This window comes from Rhinatrema bivittatum, chromosome 1 (genome assembly GCF_901001135.1).
Source record: "Rhinatrema bivittatum chromosome 1, aRhiBiv1.1, whole genome shotgun sequence".
Taxonomy (NCBI): domain Eukaryota; kingdom Metazoa; phylum Chordata; class Amphibia; order Gymnophiona; family Rhinatrematidae; genus Rhinatrema; species Rhinatrema bivittatum.
Window position 1 is genome coordinate 379,129,966 of NC_042615.1, and position 14,946 is coordinate 379,144,911.

The following is a 14,946-nucleotide window of genomic DNA, read 5'->3' on the forward strand; positions in this document are numbered from 1 at the left end:
GTAATTCAGTCTACTACATTGTGAGTATGTGTGGAGGGGGAAGGGGGATCAAGGAAAACAGAAAAATACAAGGAAAATAGAATCTTATTTTAGGGTAACCAATAGAAAATTAGAAGGATGCATGAGCTCTAGCGTTATAAATCTAACATGAAATTGCGACCAATAAGGATGTTGCAGCAGGCTCAAAAATCACCTTTGTGGAGCCTCCCTCTGTGAACTGTTGCCGGTACCTGCATTCTATCAGATGGGGAGTGGACAGCCAAGACCCGGGGTCCTTTCTGCAAACAACATCATCAGGTATCCTGAGGTGTGAGCAAGCTTCCCTCTCTGAATTTTTGCTGGTACCTGCATTCTATAAGGTGGGAAGAGGATAGCCAAGGCTCGGGGTCCTTCCAACAAACTACATCAGTGGGCACCCTGCGGTGCACCACTGCTCGTGCACCAAAGCCATATGCCTAACGGGCATGCCCCTTAGGAAGAAATTTGGCCAATGACATGGGGAAGAAAAGAAAAGGGAAGATTCTGGCTTCTACAGCTGTCCAATTAAGTATGAGAGGGCCTAAGAACGAATGATCATTTGATCTATTCTGCTAGCAAAGGAGAAACAACTTTTATTGGCTCAGCAGGTGAGTTGCTTAGCCTCTTCCCCTCCACCTCCTCCTACTGCTTTACCAAATGTCTGTGGGAATGCATTGCTGGGAGCAATTTGTTTGCCACTTTCAGCCTTGGCACCGGTGGAGTTGTTCCCTGAAATGTTAGCAACCAGAGGATTAGATTTTTGGGTAATTCCAAACTCTACCCCATCCCCAGCTTGTTTGGAATCCTCCACTGAATTTGGAGTGGACAGGGTTAGTTCCCCACCTATAGAGGAGGAGAGACTAGTACCAGTTCCTGTTCTGGTCCCCATAGGTATGAATGGGAACATTGAATCAATGGCTGAACCAGGAGAAGTAAACAAATATATCATGCTCAAAACCTTCCTTAGATGGAGATAGAGAACACCTATCTACAAGACCCTTCTTGTAGTTAGCTATTTATGCTACTGTAGGAGGCCCACCTAGTAACTCAAGGTGAGGTTTAGGTAGTAGTGTAAGGGTTAGGGGCCACTTTTACATGCAGAGTGAGACGTACGAACAGAACAGTGCTCTCTTGTGAAGATTTGATGTCCTTCGGCGTGAGGAAACTCACACAAAGATGAGATTTGCACAATGTTCTCTTAACCTAGCTTGATGGACGCTCTACCTGGACAATATCAAGCTAGGTTGAGAGAACATTGTACAAATCTCATCTTTTCTGTGAGTTTCCTCACTCTGAAGGACATAAAATCTTCACAGGAGTGTACTGTTTTGTTCGTACGTCTCACTCTGGATGTAAAAGTGGCCCCTTTTAATTTTCCTTCTTAATAATCTTATCCTGTATGGCAAATAACATGGTTTTTTTGTTAAAAAGACAAAAAAGAATAAATTATAAAAAATAAAAATGTCACCTTGGTGCTGAGACTGTCAGTCAGACATGAGGGGGGTCATAAAATATATACCTTATGGAATGATGCTTCAAAACACATTTACAAGAGAAATTAAGCCAACAAAGATCCCAATTTGTCTTTACAGAGTCATTTTTCTGCATGATTTTTGCTATATTTGGAAATGCTTGTATTTTGCTATTAAGAACATGGACCATTGATGCTTAAAAGCAGGCAGAGGACTCAGTCCCTATTTAAATCTAGAATAAAATTTTAACAATTAATAAAGCTAAAGTCAATTTCTCATCTTCCTCATCCAGGACCAGAGTTATTAAAAACAAAATCAAATGAGAGCTATGAGTTCTGAGTCTGAACAGATCCACCTGTTTGTGAAAAATAGGGGAGGGGAAAGTAGGAAGTATTCTAGCAATGTGCAGAGGAAAATATTTTGTTTTGGTTTATTCATTTGCATTATATTGCATTTCCATTCATTTCATTAGTTTAAAAAAACCCAAATTGATTGTTTTATTTGTTACATAGAAACATAGAAATGACGGCAGAAGAAGACCAAACGGCCCATCCAGTCTGCCCAGCAAGCTTCACACTTTTTTTCTCATACTTATGTTACTCTTGGCTCTTAGTAACCTTTTGGCTCTATTTCCCTTCCACCCCCACCATTAATGCAGAGAGCAGTGTTGGAGCTGCATCTAAGTGAAATATCTAGCTTAGGCCTGGATTTATCAAAATGCTGTAAGTACCGCATGCGATAGCAAAAGGGGTGTGTTTTATGCTAATATAGTATTTATTGCATTTTGCGATAATTACCTGTGCGAAGAGCTAAGTTAGTGCACATTGCGATACCATGTCCCATAGATAGGTATTTGTATCCCTAGGATAGGCCCACCTAGTAACTCGAGGTGGGGATTAGGTAAGAGTGTAGGGGGTTAGGGGCCGCTTTCACATTCTACATGAGACGTACGAACAGAACAGTGGTCTCTTTTGAAGATTTGCTGGCCTTCGGAGTGAGGAAACTCACTCAAAGATGAGATTTGGGCAATGTTCTCTCAACCTAGCTTGATGGACTCTCTACCTGGGTAACATCAAGCTAGGTTGAGAGACCCTTGATGTTATCTATGGGCCATGCTATTATGGCCAGTCTCTCTCTCTCTCTCTCTCTCTCTCTCTCAATAAGCCTTACAAGACACATCACAAATGGTGATAAACCCTTGTCACAGCCACTAACACATTTGAAACAGGTGTAGTTAAAAATCTGCAATACTCTTCACAGAGAGCCTAACCCAGCCCATTTTTTTGAATTTGCATCACACCATACGATATGGTGCAATCGCATGTGGTAAACACGTTTTCACATGCGTTAAAGGCCTATCGCATGCAAAAACACCTTACCACATTTTGAAAACTGACCCCCTTAATTAGTTAGGGGTAGTAACTGCCACAATAAGCAAGCTACACCCATGCTTATTTGTTTACCCAGGCTATGTAATTCAGTCCTTGTTGGTTGTTGTCTGTATATAGATCCACTTTTCTTCATTCCCCCCTGCCATTGAAGCAGAGAGCTATGCTGAATATACATTGAAAGTGAAGTATCATACTTTCTCCCCTGCTGTTGAAGCAGAGAGCTTTACTGGATTTGCGTGAAGTATCAATCTTTCTCCCCTGCCATTGAAGCAGAGAGCTATGCTGGATATGCATTGAAAGTGAAGTATCAGGCTTATTTGGTTTGGGGTAGTAACCGCCGTAACAAGCAAGCTACTCCCCACGTTTTTGTGAATGCAAATCCTTTTTTCCACATTCATTCACGTCCTCTAGACTTTATGGATCCACAGTGTTTATCCCACACCCCTTTGAAGTCCTTCACAGTTCTGGTCTTCACCACTTCCTCCAGAAGGTCATTCCAGGCATCCATCACCCTCTCCGTGAATAAATACTTCCTGACATTGGTTCTGAGTCTTCCTCCCTGGAGCTTCAAATCGTGACCCCTGATTCTGCTGATTTTTTTCTGCTCATCCTTTCCTCCAGGGTGTACATATTTAGATTCTTCAATCTTTCCTCATAAGTCATTCGATGAAGACATTCCACCTTTTTGGTCGCCCTTCTCTGGACCACCTCCATCTTGTCTCTGTCTCTTTTTGGAGATACGGTCTCCAGAACTGAACACAGTACTCCAGGTGAGGCCTCACCAAGGACCTGTACAAGGAGATAATCACTTCCCTTTTCTTACTTGATATTCCTCTCTCTATGCAGCTCAGCATTCTTCTGGCTTTAGCTATCGCCTTGTCACATTGTTTCGCCGACTTCAGATCATTAGACACTATCACCCCAAGGTCTCTCTCCTGCTCCGTGCACATCAGCCTTTCTCCCCACATCGAATACAGTTCATTCGGATTTCCACTCCCCATATGCATGACTCTGCACTTCTTGGCATTGAATCTCAGCTGCCATATCTTTGACCACTCTTCCAGCTTCCTTAAATCCCTTTTCTTAAATTGTTAATTCTTAAATTTCTTAAACTGTTAATTTGTTTACTATTATAGTCAAAGGGGGAAGCAATGCAGCATATTTTGAACTTCCAAATTGGGTTGTTCTAATCATTTCTAAAGAAACTTGTGGGTAGACATCATAAAGGCTATGTCAGTGTGACTTCAAAAGTGGAATGAAGAGCTCAAAGGCCTACAATAAGGCAAACCAATATTAGCGGTGGTAGGAGTTTTTCAAGGCACCATCAGAAGAGCAAAACGGCAGCAACACTGGCCAGATAACACCAAGCCTGCAGAAATATGGCAAAGGAAATCAACCCAAGGCATGAACCCCCCAAGGCTGTATAAGAGATGCAAAGTGGCACCAAGTGTGACATGAATAGCTCAAGGCATCATGAAGTGGGAACAAATCACCAAAAGAGGCAGAAACCCTCCCCCAAGGCAGTGAAAGAGTGTGAAAGCAACACAGAATGGCATGAAGATGCCAAAGCATAATGAAAGGTAAAAAACAGCCACCCAGATAGGCAAGAAAATCCCAAGTCTCTAAATGGGTGGCAAAGGGCATCAACCAAATTGGTAGAAAGCCCTAGGCAGGGAAAATCCTTATGTCATTTCTGAAAAAGCTAGATGTTTGGGCTTGGAGCTGGTCTTTGCTGGAGGCTAAAATGCTATTGACTAGAGACACAAATGCTCTTTAGCAACTACCTATTTAATATCCTGTGATTCAGGGAATCCAGGACACAATTCTGAATTAGTTTTTGCAAATGCTAGCTCCATTAAATTAGAAGCAGTATTCATGGAGAATTATGGTCCTGGTGTTTCTGTGTCCTGCACTTCTGCAACCCTTGCCTTTTGATGTGGTATAATCCATTGAAGGCTAAATATTGTATGAGACCAATAATCAGAAGAGCTGTAAGGAAACAGTTTGAAGAAAAAATCCAAGAGAGCATGAAATCATTAAAGATATCTGGTGAGTAAGGCCTGTGTAAAGCATCGGATAGCTAGAACAAGAGAAAGAGTCAGCAAATACCACCAGGGAATGGGATTTGGAAGCAAATTCATACACAGCTGAAGCAGTGGAGGAAATACTCTAAGGAACCAAGACTGTCTTGGAGTAGTACTGGCAGCAGTCATGCTGGTGATTATTAAAAACTGAAGTGGAAAGAATAGAGCAATGAAGCAAGAAGAGTAGCTGAAAATCTCCCATTGTATACCTCAAGGGCTGAGATGGAGGAAGAATGGCATTAGAAGCCCAAAGAGTGGTGCAGCACATATGGAAAGCAAGAGATGGCAAGGACAAGTGCAAGAGTCAGCAAGTAGTATAAGGAAAGAGGATTTGGACAGAAGTTCAGATAGTTGGAGTAGAGGATGCCTGTCTCAGTAGGAGGAATGCATTTGATTCTACCAGTAGCATGCCACAGTTAAACTGAAAAGCTCAAGTGGTACCTGGAGTGGCATTATAAAACTAAAGAGTGCTGCAGCAGCTATGAAAGCAATGGATGTGTAGAAGAAGACCAAGAGTCAGCAATGACCATAAGGGAAATGGTTTTGGACATAATTTCAAAGACAGCTGGAGTGGGGGATGCCTTCCTTGGTAGAAGAAAAATAGTTGATCTTACTAGTAGATTAGCATATGCTTCTATCAGACTGTAAAGATCAAGCCATGCATGTGTTATGCATGTACAACCAGTAGAATGAATCTGTGAAGGGCTTATTAAATCAGTTATGTTTTCTAGAGATGTGCATTCATTTTAAACAAATTAGACAATTTCAATGAAATTGTCTAATTCATCATGGTTCGGGAGGGCTCTGAAACAAAGGAAAATTTTCCAAAATTTTGAAAAATTTGCATTTTGTGTTAGTGTGCACTAACACGCGATTTGGGAACCACGAAAAAAAAATAAAATCCTGAACTGTGGAAAAAATGAAATTACCTGTGGGAGGGGGGGGTGGGGGGGGGACCCGAACCTAACCATAAACAAAAAAAAAAAAAGATACACATATTTAATATTTTCATCTGTTACTTGTTAACTGTAGTGATTGATAGTAGAGGTAATATATGCTGATGAGTGCAGTCACAAGATTTAAACAACATTTCGGGCCCTCCCCCCAATGAAGAAAATTGCCCTTATTCATTGCATTTTTTTTCAATTTGTTTGAAACTAATGCTCATCCATAACCACTATAAAGTACATCTTTGATACTTCAAAGTATAGTGGGAGGAAAGCACAAAAGGTCTACCCAGATTCCAATGAGAGGGATGAGATCAAGTAACTAAAAGAACTAATGGAATAATTTAAAATGATGTATTTCATAATATGTTATGTAATTTAATTATTTCCCAGTTCTTCATTTCCTTGTTCTCTGTAAGACACACGTGTTAAGTCATTTCAATGTTATATGTAAACCGACGTGATTAGTAACATTGTTACCAGAACCTCGGTATATAAAAATGTTAAATAAATAAATAAATAATATCTGAACTTAAAAAGACTGTAAGAATTAAAAGACTTACTATATATACGTTATTATCTTAAAAATGTAGTACACAGCTGTAAAGACACCTCCTTATCAGCAAAGGCCTCCGATGAGAACTACTCTCATCCCTGGTATCATGTCTCAATCTGTCTTGTAGTTTCTGCTCCACCTTGGGACCTCCACGAGCATACTCTCTAGGCTGGCTAGGTCCCTCCTTCATGCCTGAACTACACCCATACTCCAGCCCTACTTAACCCTGTCTGTTCCTTGTTTCGATGCTTATGCATCGAGTCTCTATTAGATCCTTGTCTTAGCTACTCTTGCCTTGTGGCCTTCTCAGGCCTATCCATTCTTTGTCTCATAGCTTCCAGCCTTCTAACCTCAGCCTTGCTTTGCCTGTTGGCCATTTGGCCTTCTGTCCCAGCCTTGTCTTGCCTTGTGGCCATCTGGCCTTCAGCTCCTAGCCTTGCCTTGCGGTCTTTGGGACTTCTGGCTCTCTTCCTTGAGTTGCGGCCTATCTTGGCCTACTCTTGATCTCTGGCCTATCCAGGCCTTGCCTACCTCTGTGGCCTTTTTGGGCCTCTCTCTGTCCTGCCCCTTGAGGCCTTCCTGTATTGCTGCCTTCAGGCTTTATATTTCATGTTCTGTATTGTCCTTGTATTGCACTGTCTCAGTCAATTCCTGTTCCAGCCTGAGTTCCAGTCTTACATGTAATCAGTTCCTGAGTTCCAATCTTTTCTACATGCTGTTCCTGAGTTCCAGTCTTACCTGCACTCTGTTCTTGAGTTCCAGTCTTATCTGCACGCTGCTACTAAGCTCCAGTCCTGCCTGTATACTGCTCCTGAGTTCCAGTCTTGCCTGAATGCTATTCCTGATTTCCTATCCTTACCTGCTCTCCTTTCCAGTCCAAACCTTGGTTCTAGATTATTAACATGTCCGAGCTTTGCTTCCACTGCACCAGACTGTCCAGGCCTTGCTATAGCTTTGCCAAGTTGTTCAAACCTTGTTCCAACTATGCAAGACTGTCCAAGTCTTGCTTCAGCCTCACCAGACTGCCCAAGCATTGCTCCAGCCTTGCCCTGTCATCATGTACAACTGCGGAGGTGTTGCTCCCCACATTCCGCCTGGGCTGGATGCAAAACAAAGACTTTAAATCACCATTGTACCTTATCAGTAAAAGGGAAATGTTGGAAACCCCTAAACAACTTTCCTTGTATCTTATTGAGTAGTGACTTTGCTATCGTCTATGATGAGATTATCAGTGCTGTATGCAAGAGATTTAACTATGGGAAAAGTAAAAAGCATTATGAGGGCCTTGAAAATAATCCCCCCCCCCCTTCACGATTCAGAAAAACCTGCAACATGAACCTTATGCATAATGACAGTTTCCATCTAAATAGGAATGTGAGATATGGCCTCATAAAATATAATCCAGGTTCAAGTATCACAGAAGTTATATTAATTTCCAGTAGTGCCACATTTTCCATTGAGCTTTGAGTATGATAAGACAAATTCTCTCTCTCTGAAGTCTTCTCAAGTTAAGCAATGACATCTCATAAATTAACTAAACTAACCACTTAAGTCTTGGCCAGAATCATCTGTGTAAAGAATACAGTCAGAAAAGTTGATTTGGAGACCCCCATCCAAATGCTGCCCTTTCTTTATTACCTTGAGATTTGGCTCATCAGCTGCTGCTACAATTGCCTGCATTGCTTGCCCAGGCAGCATTTCCAAGTCTCTGAAGAGGTTTCAAGCAAGCTCCATGCTGGAACTAGCTTTGCCACTGGCCTTTGGTTGGCATATCATTCAGAATGAGAAGAATTCTCTCTCCGACACCCAACTGTCTATTTCAATGCATCCTTTTGCTGGGTTTATCTGGGGAGTCATCATCTCAGGGCTAATGGATGCTTCAAACAGAGGAAGGGCAGATGGTTCTCCTTTCCCAGTTGAAGCCTTCAAAAGCTGTCAATTGAGCACTGAAGCATCCTGTGATCAGATAATAAAATACTCTATGGCCTCCACCATAGAGTATTGGAAGGCTCATCAGCTGGAAAAATGTGTGCCTTCTATTTTCATTTCACCATAACAAAATATAATCAGACAGCAAGGGGGGGGGGGATACAGGAAACACTCAGGTACATTCAGCATGCATCTGCCACCTTGCTCTACCTCCCCAGCATCTTACATTTAAATCATAAGAACATAAGAAATTGCCATGCTGGGTCAGACAAAGGGTCCATCAAGTCCAGCATCCTGTTTCCAATAGAGGCCAAACCAGGCCACAAGAACCTGGCAAATACCCAAACACCAAGAAGATCCCATGCTCCTGATGCAATTAATAGCAGTGGCTATACCCTAAGTAAACTTGATTAATAGCAGTTAATGGACTTCTCCTCCAAGAACTTATCCAAACCTTTTTTGAACCTAGCTACACTAACTGCACTAACCACATCCTCTGGCAACAAATTCCAGAGCTTAATTGTGCTTTGAGTGAAAAATAATTTTCTACGATTAGTTTTAAATGTGCTACTTGCTAACTTCATGGAATGCCCCCTAGTCCTTCTATTATCAAAATGTGTAAATAACCGATTCACATCTAATCATTCAAGACCTCTCATGATCTTAAAGACCTCTATCATATCCCCCTCAGCCATCTCTTCTCCAAGCTGGCAGCCTGAACCTCTTCGGCCTTTCCTCATAGGGGAGATGTTCTATTCCCTTTATCATTTTGGTTGCCCTTCTCTGTATCTTCTCCATCGCAACTATATTTTTTTTGAGATGCGGCGACCAGAATTGTACACAATATTCAAGGTGCAGTCTCACCATGGAGCGATACAGAGGCATTATGACATTTTCCATTTTATTCACCATTCCCTTCCTAATTATTCCTAACATTCTGTTTGCTTTCTTGACTGCTGCAGCACACTGAACCGAAGATTTCAAAGTATTATCCACTATGATGCCTAGATCTTTTTCCTGGGTGGTAGCTCCTAATAAGGAACCTAACATCGTGTAACTACCGTAAGGGTTATTTTACCCTATATGCAACACCTAGCATTTGTCAACATTAAATTTCATCTGCCATTTGGATGCCCAATCTTCCAGTCTTGCAAGGTCCTCCTGTAATGTATCACAATCCTCTTGTGATTAAAGTACTCTGAATAATTTTGTATCATCTGCAAATTTGATAACTTCACTTGTTGTATTCCTTTCCAGATCATTTATAAATATATTGAAAAGCTCCGGTCCAAGTACAGATCCTTGAGGCACTCCATTGTTTACCTTTTTCAACTGAGAAAATTGACCATTTAATCCTACTCTCTGTTTCCTGTCTTTTAATCAGTTTGTAATCCATGAAAGGACATCGCCTCCTGTCCCATGACGTTTTAGTTTACGTAGAAGCCTCTCATGAGGGACTTTGTCAAATGCCTTCTGAAAATCCAAATACACTACATCTACCAGTTCACCTTTATCCACATGTTTATTATCCCCTTCAAAAAAATGAAGCAGATTTGTTAGGCAAGATTTCTCTTGGGTAAATCCATGCTGACTGTGTTCCATTAACTATGTCTTTCTATATGCTCTATGATTTTGATCTTTAGAATAGTTTCCACTATGTTTCCCAGCATTGAAGTCAGGCTCATGGGCCTATAGTTTCCCGGATTGCCCATGTAGACCTTTTTAAATATTGGGGTTAGATTGGCCACTCTCCAGTCTTCAGGTACAATGAATGATTTTAATGATAGGTTACAAATTTTAACTAATAGATCAGAAATTTCATTTTTTAGTTCCTTCAGTACCCTAGGGTGCATACCTTCTGTACCAGGTGATTTGCCACTCTTTAGTTTGGCAATCTGGCCTACTACATCTTCCAGGTTCACAGTAATTTGATTCAGTTTGTCTGACTCATCACCCTTGAGAACCATTTCTGGAACTGGTAGCTCCCAAACATCCTCATTAATAAACATGGAAGCAAAGAATTTATTTAGTCTTTCTGCAATGGCCTTATCTTCCCTAAGAGCCCCTTTAACCCCTCCATCATCTAACGGTCCAACCAACTCCCTCACAGGTTTCTTGCTTCGGATATATTTTAAAAAGTTTTTATTATGAGTTTTTGCCTGCTGGGTATTGAGAGTGTCAGGTGCAACTAGGTAATAATATTGTCTATGCTACTAGCCCTTTCATTTTAGGTTTTTTGCATGGGGGATTTCAGTTGGCATGAGCCTATTAAAATTTCAACATCTGGTTCAAGGTAAGTATTAAAGTTAAAGGCCTTACCAAGCCTACAGAAAATAATGGGTATGGAGAGCATACCACACTATTTCCTGTGGCTTGTTAAAATGTCATTTATACATGGTGCTGTTGGGTTTGTGGCATAGTGTGGGCTCTTGGTCGCAGTGGTGATGACTCCTCCCACGGGGAGGGGCCCCGTGGGGAACCACATGATAGGCTAGACTCAGAAAGCAGACACTGAGGGAGAAAGCTTTATTGTTCTGCTGTAGATAGATGATACTTGCACAGGCATGGGTAGCACTGTAGTCCAGCGAAATTCCAATATGCTCAGACAGTCTCAGATGTAGAAGATCTCACCCAGATGTAGCAAGGTTGGTAGTGTTCCGCAGAATGGGATAAGCTGAACCTGAAGGGTGGAAATGGAGAGCTGGAACATAGAGGTACTCACAGAGGAGCAGTGCAGGAATCCTCCTTGGTAGCAGATGAAGAAAAGGACCCAAGGTCCGAGGTGGAGGATACCCTGATCTGGAAAGGCCCTCGAGGAGCGAGTACCGAGGAGCACTAAGGGATTCTGTAACGAAAGTAGATAAGACCCCCGAGGAGCGGTTGTCTTGGTTAGGTAGAGAAACCCCGAAGGGTAGATAGAAATGAGAAGCCCCTGAGGAGCGGGTGCCCAGAGCTTCTGCTGGAGCAAGGAATCCAAACAAGCAGCTTAGAAGCGGTCAGAATAGCAAAACCGAAGTCCTTGCTAACTCGTTGAATAGGAGCGGAGCGGAGGCTTAAATACCCGGAGGTACTGATGCCATGTGGTGGGGATTTCCCTGAGGTTCCCACCACGATGTATTGATAAGTGTAGGCAGCGTGGGGCGTGCACGCCCTAGGAGGCCATAGGAAGCAGCATGGGGGGTTTTGTTAGATTTTTACTTTTTTATTAAAGATTTGTCTGCGAGCCCTGGACCCCCGCTGGACCACCAGGGACTTTTGGCAGTTCTTGGGGGGGGGGGGGGGTCAGGAGGGTAGGGGGTTGTAGTAAATTAATTTGGCAGGTCTTGGGGGGCATCAGGAGAGTAGGGGGTTGTAGTAAATTAATTTGGTAGGTCTTGTAAGACTCTCACGGAATTACATTTTAAAATATGTGGCGTTCATGGCTCTCTCAGCCAAAAAGGTTCCCGACCCCTGCTTTAAAGTGTGCATGTATACAGTTTTGCAAATACTTAATTGTGCATTTACTTGAAATCACCAGTCCATCAATACCTCTGCCAGTTCATCCAGTTCCATTTCCATTTCAACTAGACCCTCTAGCACTTCTCCCAGAATCTCTACCAGTACACCTAAACCTCCCACCCTCAAAATTGCAGACAACAGACAAGTCAAATTTTACTTGAGCTAGTCAATCAGCCAGTGTAAAATTGTATGAATAAGTTCTATAATTTATGAGGTCAGTGCCCGCCTTCCACTCCGGGGAGGCCCCAGCGCCAGCCGCGCTCGATTCCTCCTAAAAAAGAAAAAAACCTGCAAAAAAGAAAGGCAGCCCACAGCGACAAGGCCCGCCCACGGGAAGCCCTTCGACCCAATCAGGGTCAGCCCAGCGGACCTTCAAATCTTCGCGCTCCGAGGCGCTATCTCCCTTTCTTCGCCGTCCCCGGCCCACGACTGAAGACCTGTGCGACTGGCGCCCAAGCCCCGCCGGGGGAAGGTCAGGTCAGTGCCCGCCTTCCACTCCGGGGAGGCCCCAGCGCCAGCCGCGCTCGATTCCTCCTAAAAAAGAAAAAAACCTGCAAAAAAGAAAGGCAGCCCACAGCGACAAGGCCCGCCCACGGGAAGCCCTTCGACCCAATCAGGGTCAGCCCGGCAGACCTTTAAGCCCCATTCGTCTAGGCATCGCACGCCGAGCGTCGCGCGCCGAAGGAGCGCGACAAAGGGGCCTGCCCCTTTGTGCGCCCCTTCGTGCAGCCCCTGAGTATCGTGGACTGAACAGATTGTATCCCTCTGCAATGCGTCTTCCTCATCTACGAACTCTCCCAAGCATTTGACTAGACCGGACAGCAATCTACATCTTAAATAACCCTGCCCCCCTTAAGGATAGCAACTACCTACTCTCTCCAGCCGACATCACTCGCTTGCCACAGCCTGCCACAGCCCTCTTCAAAATGTCTCCATCTTTCCCAATCCCAATCCTCCCTCATTGTCTACCTCCCAAAGGAAACTCAACTCGACAGTCCCATCTCCATAACCTTAAATCACTCTGCCCAATCATGATCTCTCCTAATACCCAACTGCTAGGCTTCACACTATTCTCATTAACCTTATTCAATGCTCAATCCCTAACCAAGAAATCAGTAATACTAAACGACTATCTCATCGATGTAAAACCGGATATATGCGCAATAACTGAGACCTGGCTCAAACCTTCAGACACTGCAATAATTAACCAACTACCCACAGTGACATACGACTTCTTCTCCATCCCACGCCAAGGGAAAAAAAAAAAAGGAGGAGGAATCCTCCTAGCTACAAAAAAAGACCTCAGATTTACTCAGCACTCCTACAATTCTGACTCTAAACTCGAAATCGGCTTCTTCTCATCAGACAAACTCCAAATTTTACTTGTCTACGCTCCTCCAGGTGTCCTGGAAACAGACCCTTCTCCTCTGGTCGAACTAACCACCTCCCTCATCAAGCTGGACGCCCCAGCTATAGTCTTAGGAGATTTCAACTTGCACGTCGACAACTCCATACTATCACCCAACTGCGAAGCCTTACTCACAGCATTCTCCGCTTTAGGTTTCACTCAACTAGTTAACAAACCCACACACAAAGCCGGCCACACGTTAGACCTCATCTTCGTCAACACTGCAATCAAAACTTTTCAACACACCAGTTGCACGAAGGTCCCTTGGTCAGATCACTCCCTCATAACAACTTCATTCTCAATAAAAGATATCAGTACATCTCGCATACCCTCTCCCTGCTTCACTTACAGGAAAACATGCTCCACAGAAGATCTTAGCAATCACTTATCTACACATCTCCCCCAAGTAGACTTCACCACACCGAACTCAGCTCTTCAATCTTGGAACAACATCATGGAATCTATTGCCAACAAGCTATGCCCTCTAACAACAAAAAAACCTCACCCAAATTCTTCCAAAAGACAACCATGGTTTACCCTAGAGCTAAGAAAACTTAAACTACTGCTAAGACAAAATAAGGCTAAATGGCGTAAAAACCCATGCACCATCACTCTATCTATCTACAAATCAACTCTTCATCAATACAAATCCAACACTCTAAGATCCAAGAGGAACTATTACGCATCCAAGATCCACGACCTAGTATTTGACGCTAAAGCCCTCTTTAGCTACGTTTCCAACCTTACTCAAATAAACCCTCCAGAAATTGCTCACAACCAAGCCGAATCTAAAGCGGAAGAACTAGCACTATTTTTTAGCAACAAAATCAGCAAACTACTAACTCAGCTCCCTCCTAACACCATCTCTCCATCAACACCACCTCAGACCTCCTTCAACAATACTCGCCTAGAAGAACTGGCTCACTTCCTCCATCGAGATCCAAGGCATTCTTCGGAAAATGAAACCATCCTCTCACCCATCGGATCACATCCCCACGAAACTGCTTCTATCAATTCCTGACTCCATCTCCAAATCCCTGTCAGACATCATAAATTGCTCAATAACACAAGGATCTTACCCAGATGACCTCAAACTGGCCCCTCTCAAACCACTACTCAAGAAACCAAATCTGGATCCCAATGACCCAAACAACTACCGACCGATCGCTAACCTCCCCTTCATAGCCAAGATCATGGAGAAACTGGTGAACACCCGATTCTCAAACTATATTGAAGAAAATAATCTCCTATTCCCATCACAATACAGATTCCGCAAAACACGAAGCACGGAGTCCCTCCTCATTTCCATGACAGATTACCTCATCCTGGGCCTTGATAAAGGACAAGCCTTCCTTCTGATCCTACTGGACCTTTCGTCAGCCTTTGACACCGTTAATCATTCCCTTCTCATTAACCAGTTAGCCTCCATAGGGATATCAGGCACAGCACTCTCTTGGTTCATATCCTTTCTCAGCAATAGAGGATACAAGGTCAAGATACAGAACAAAGAATCCTCACAACACCTCTCATCAGTTGGAGTCCCACAGGGGTCTTCCCTGTCGCCTACTTTATTTAACTTATACCTTCTACCATTATGCCAACTTCTCACCGACCTCAACCTCAAACATTTCCTCTATGCGGAT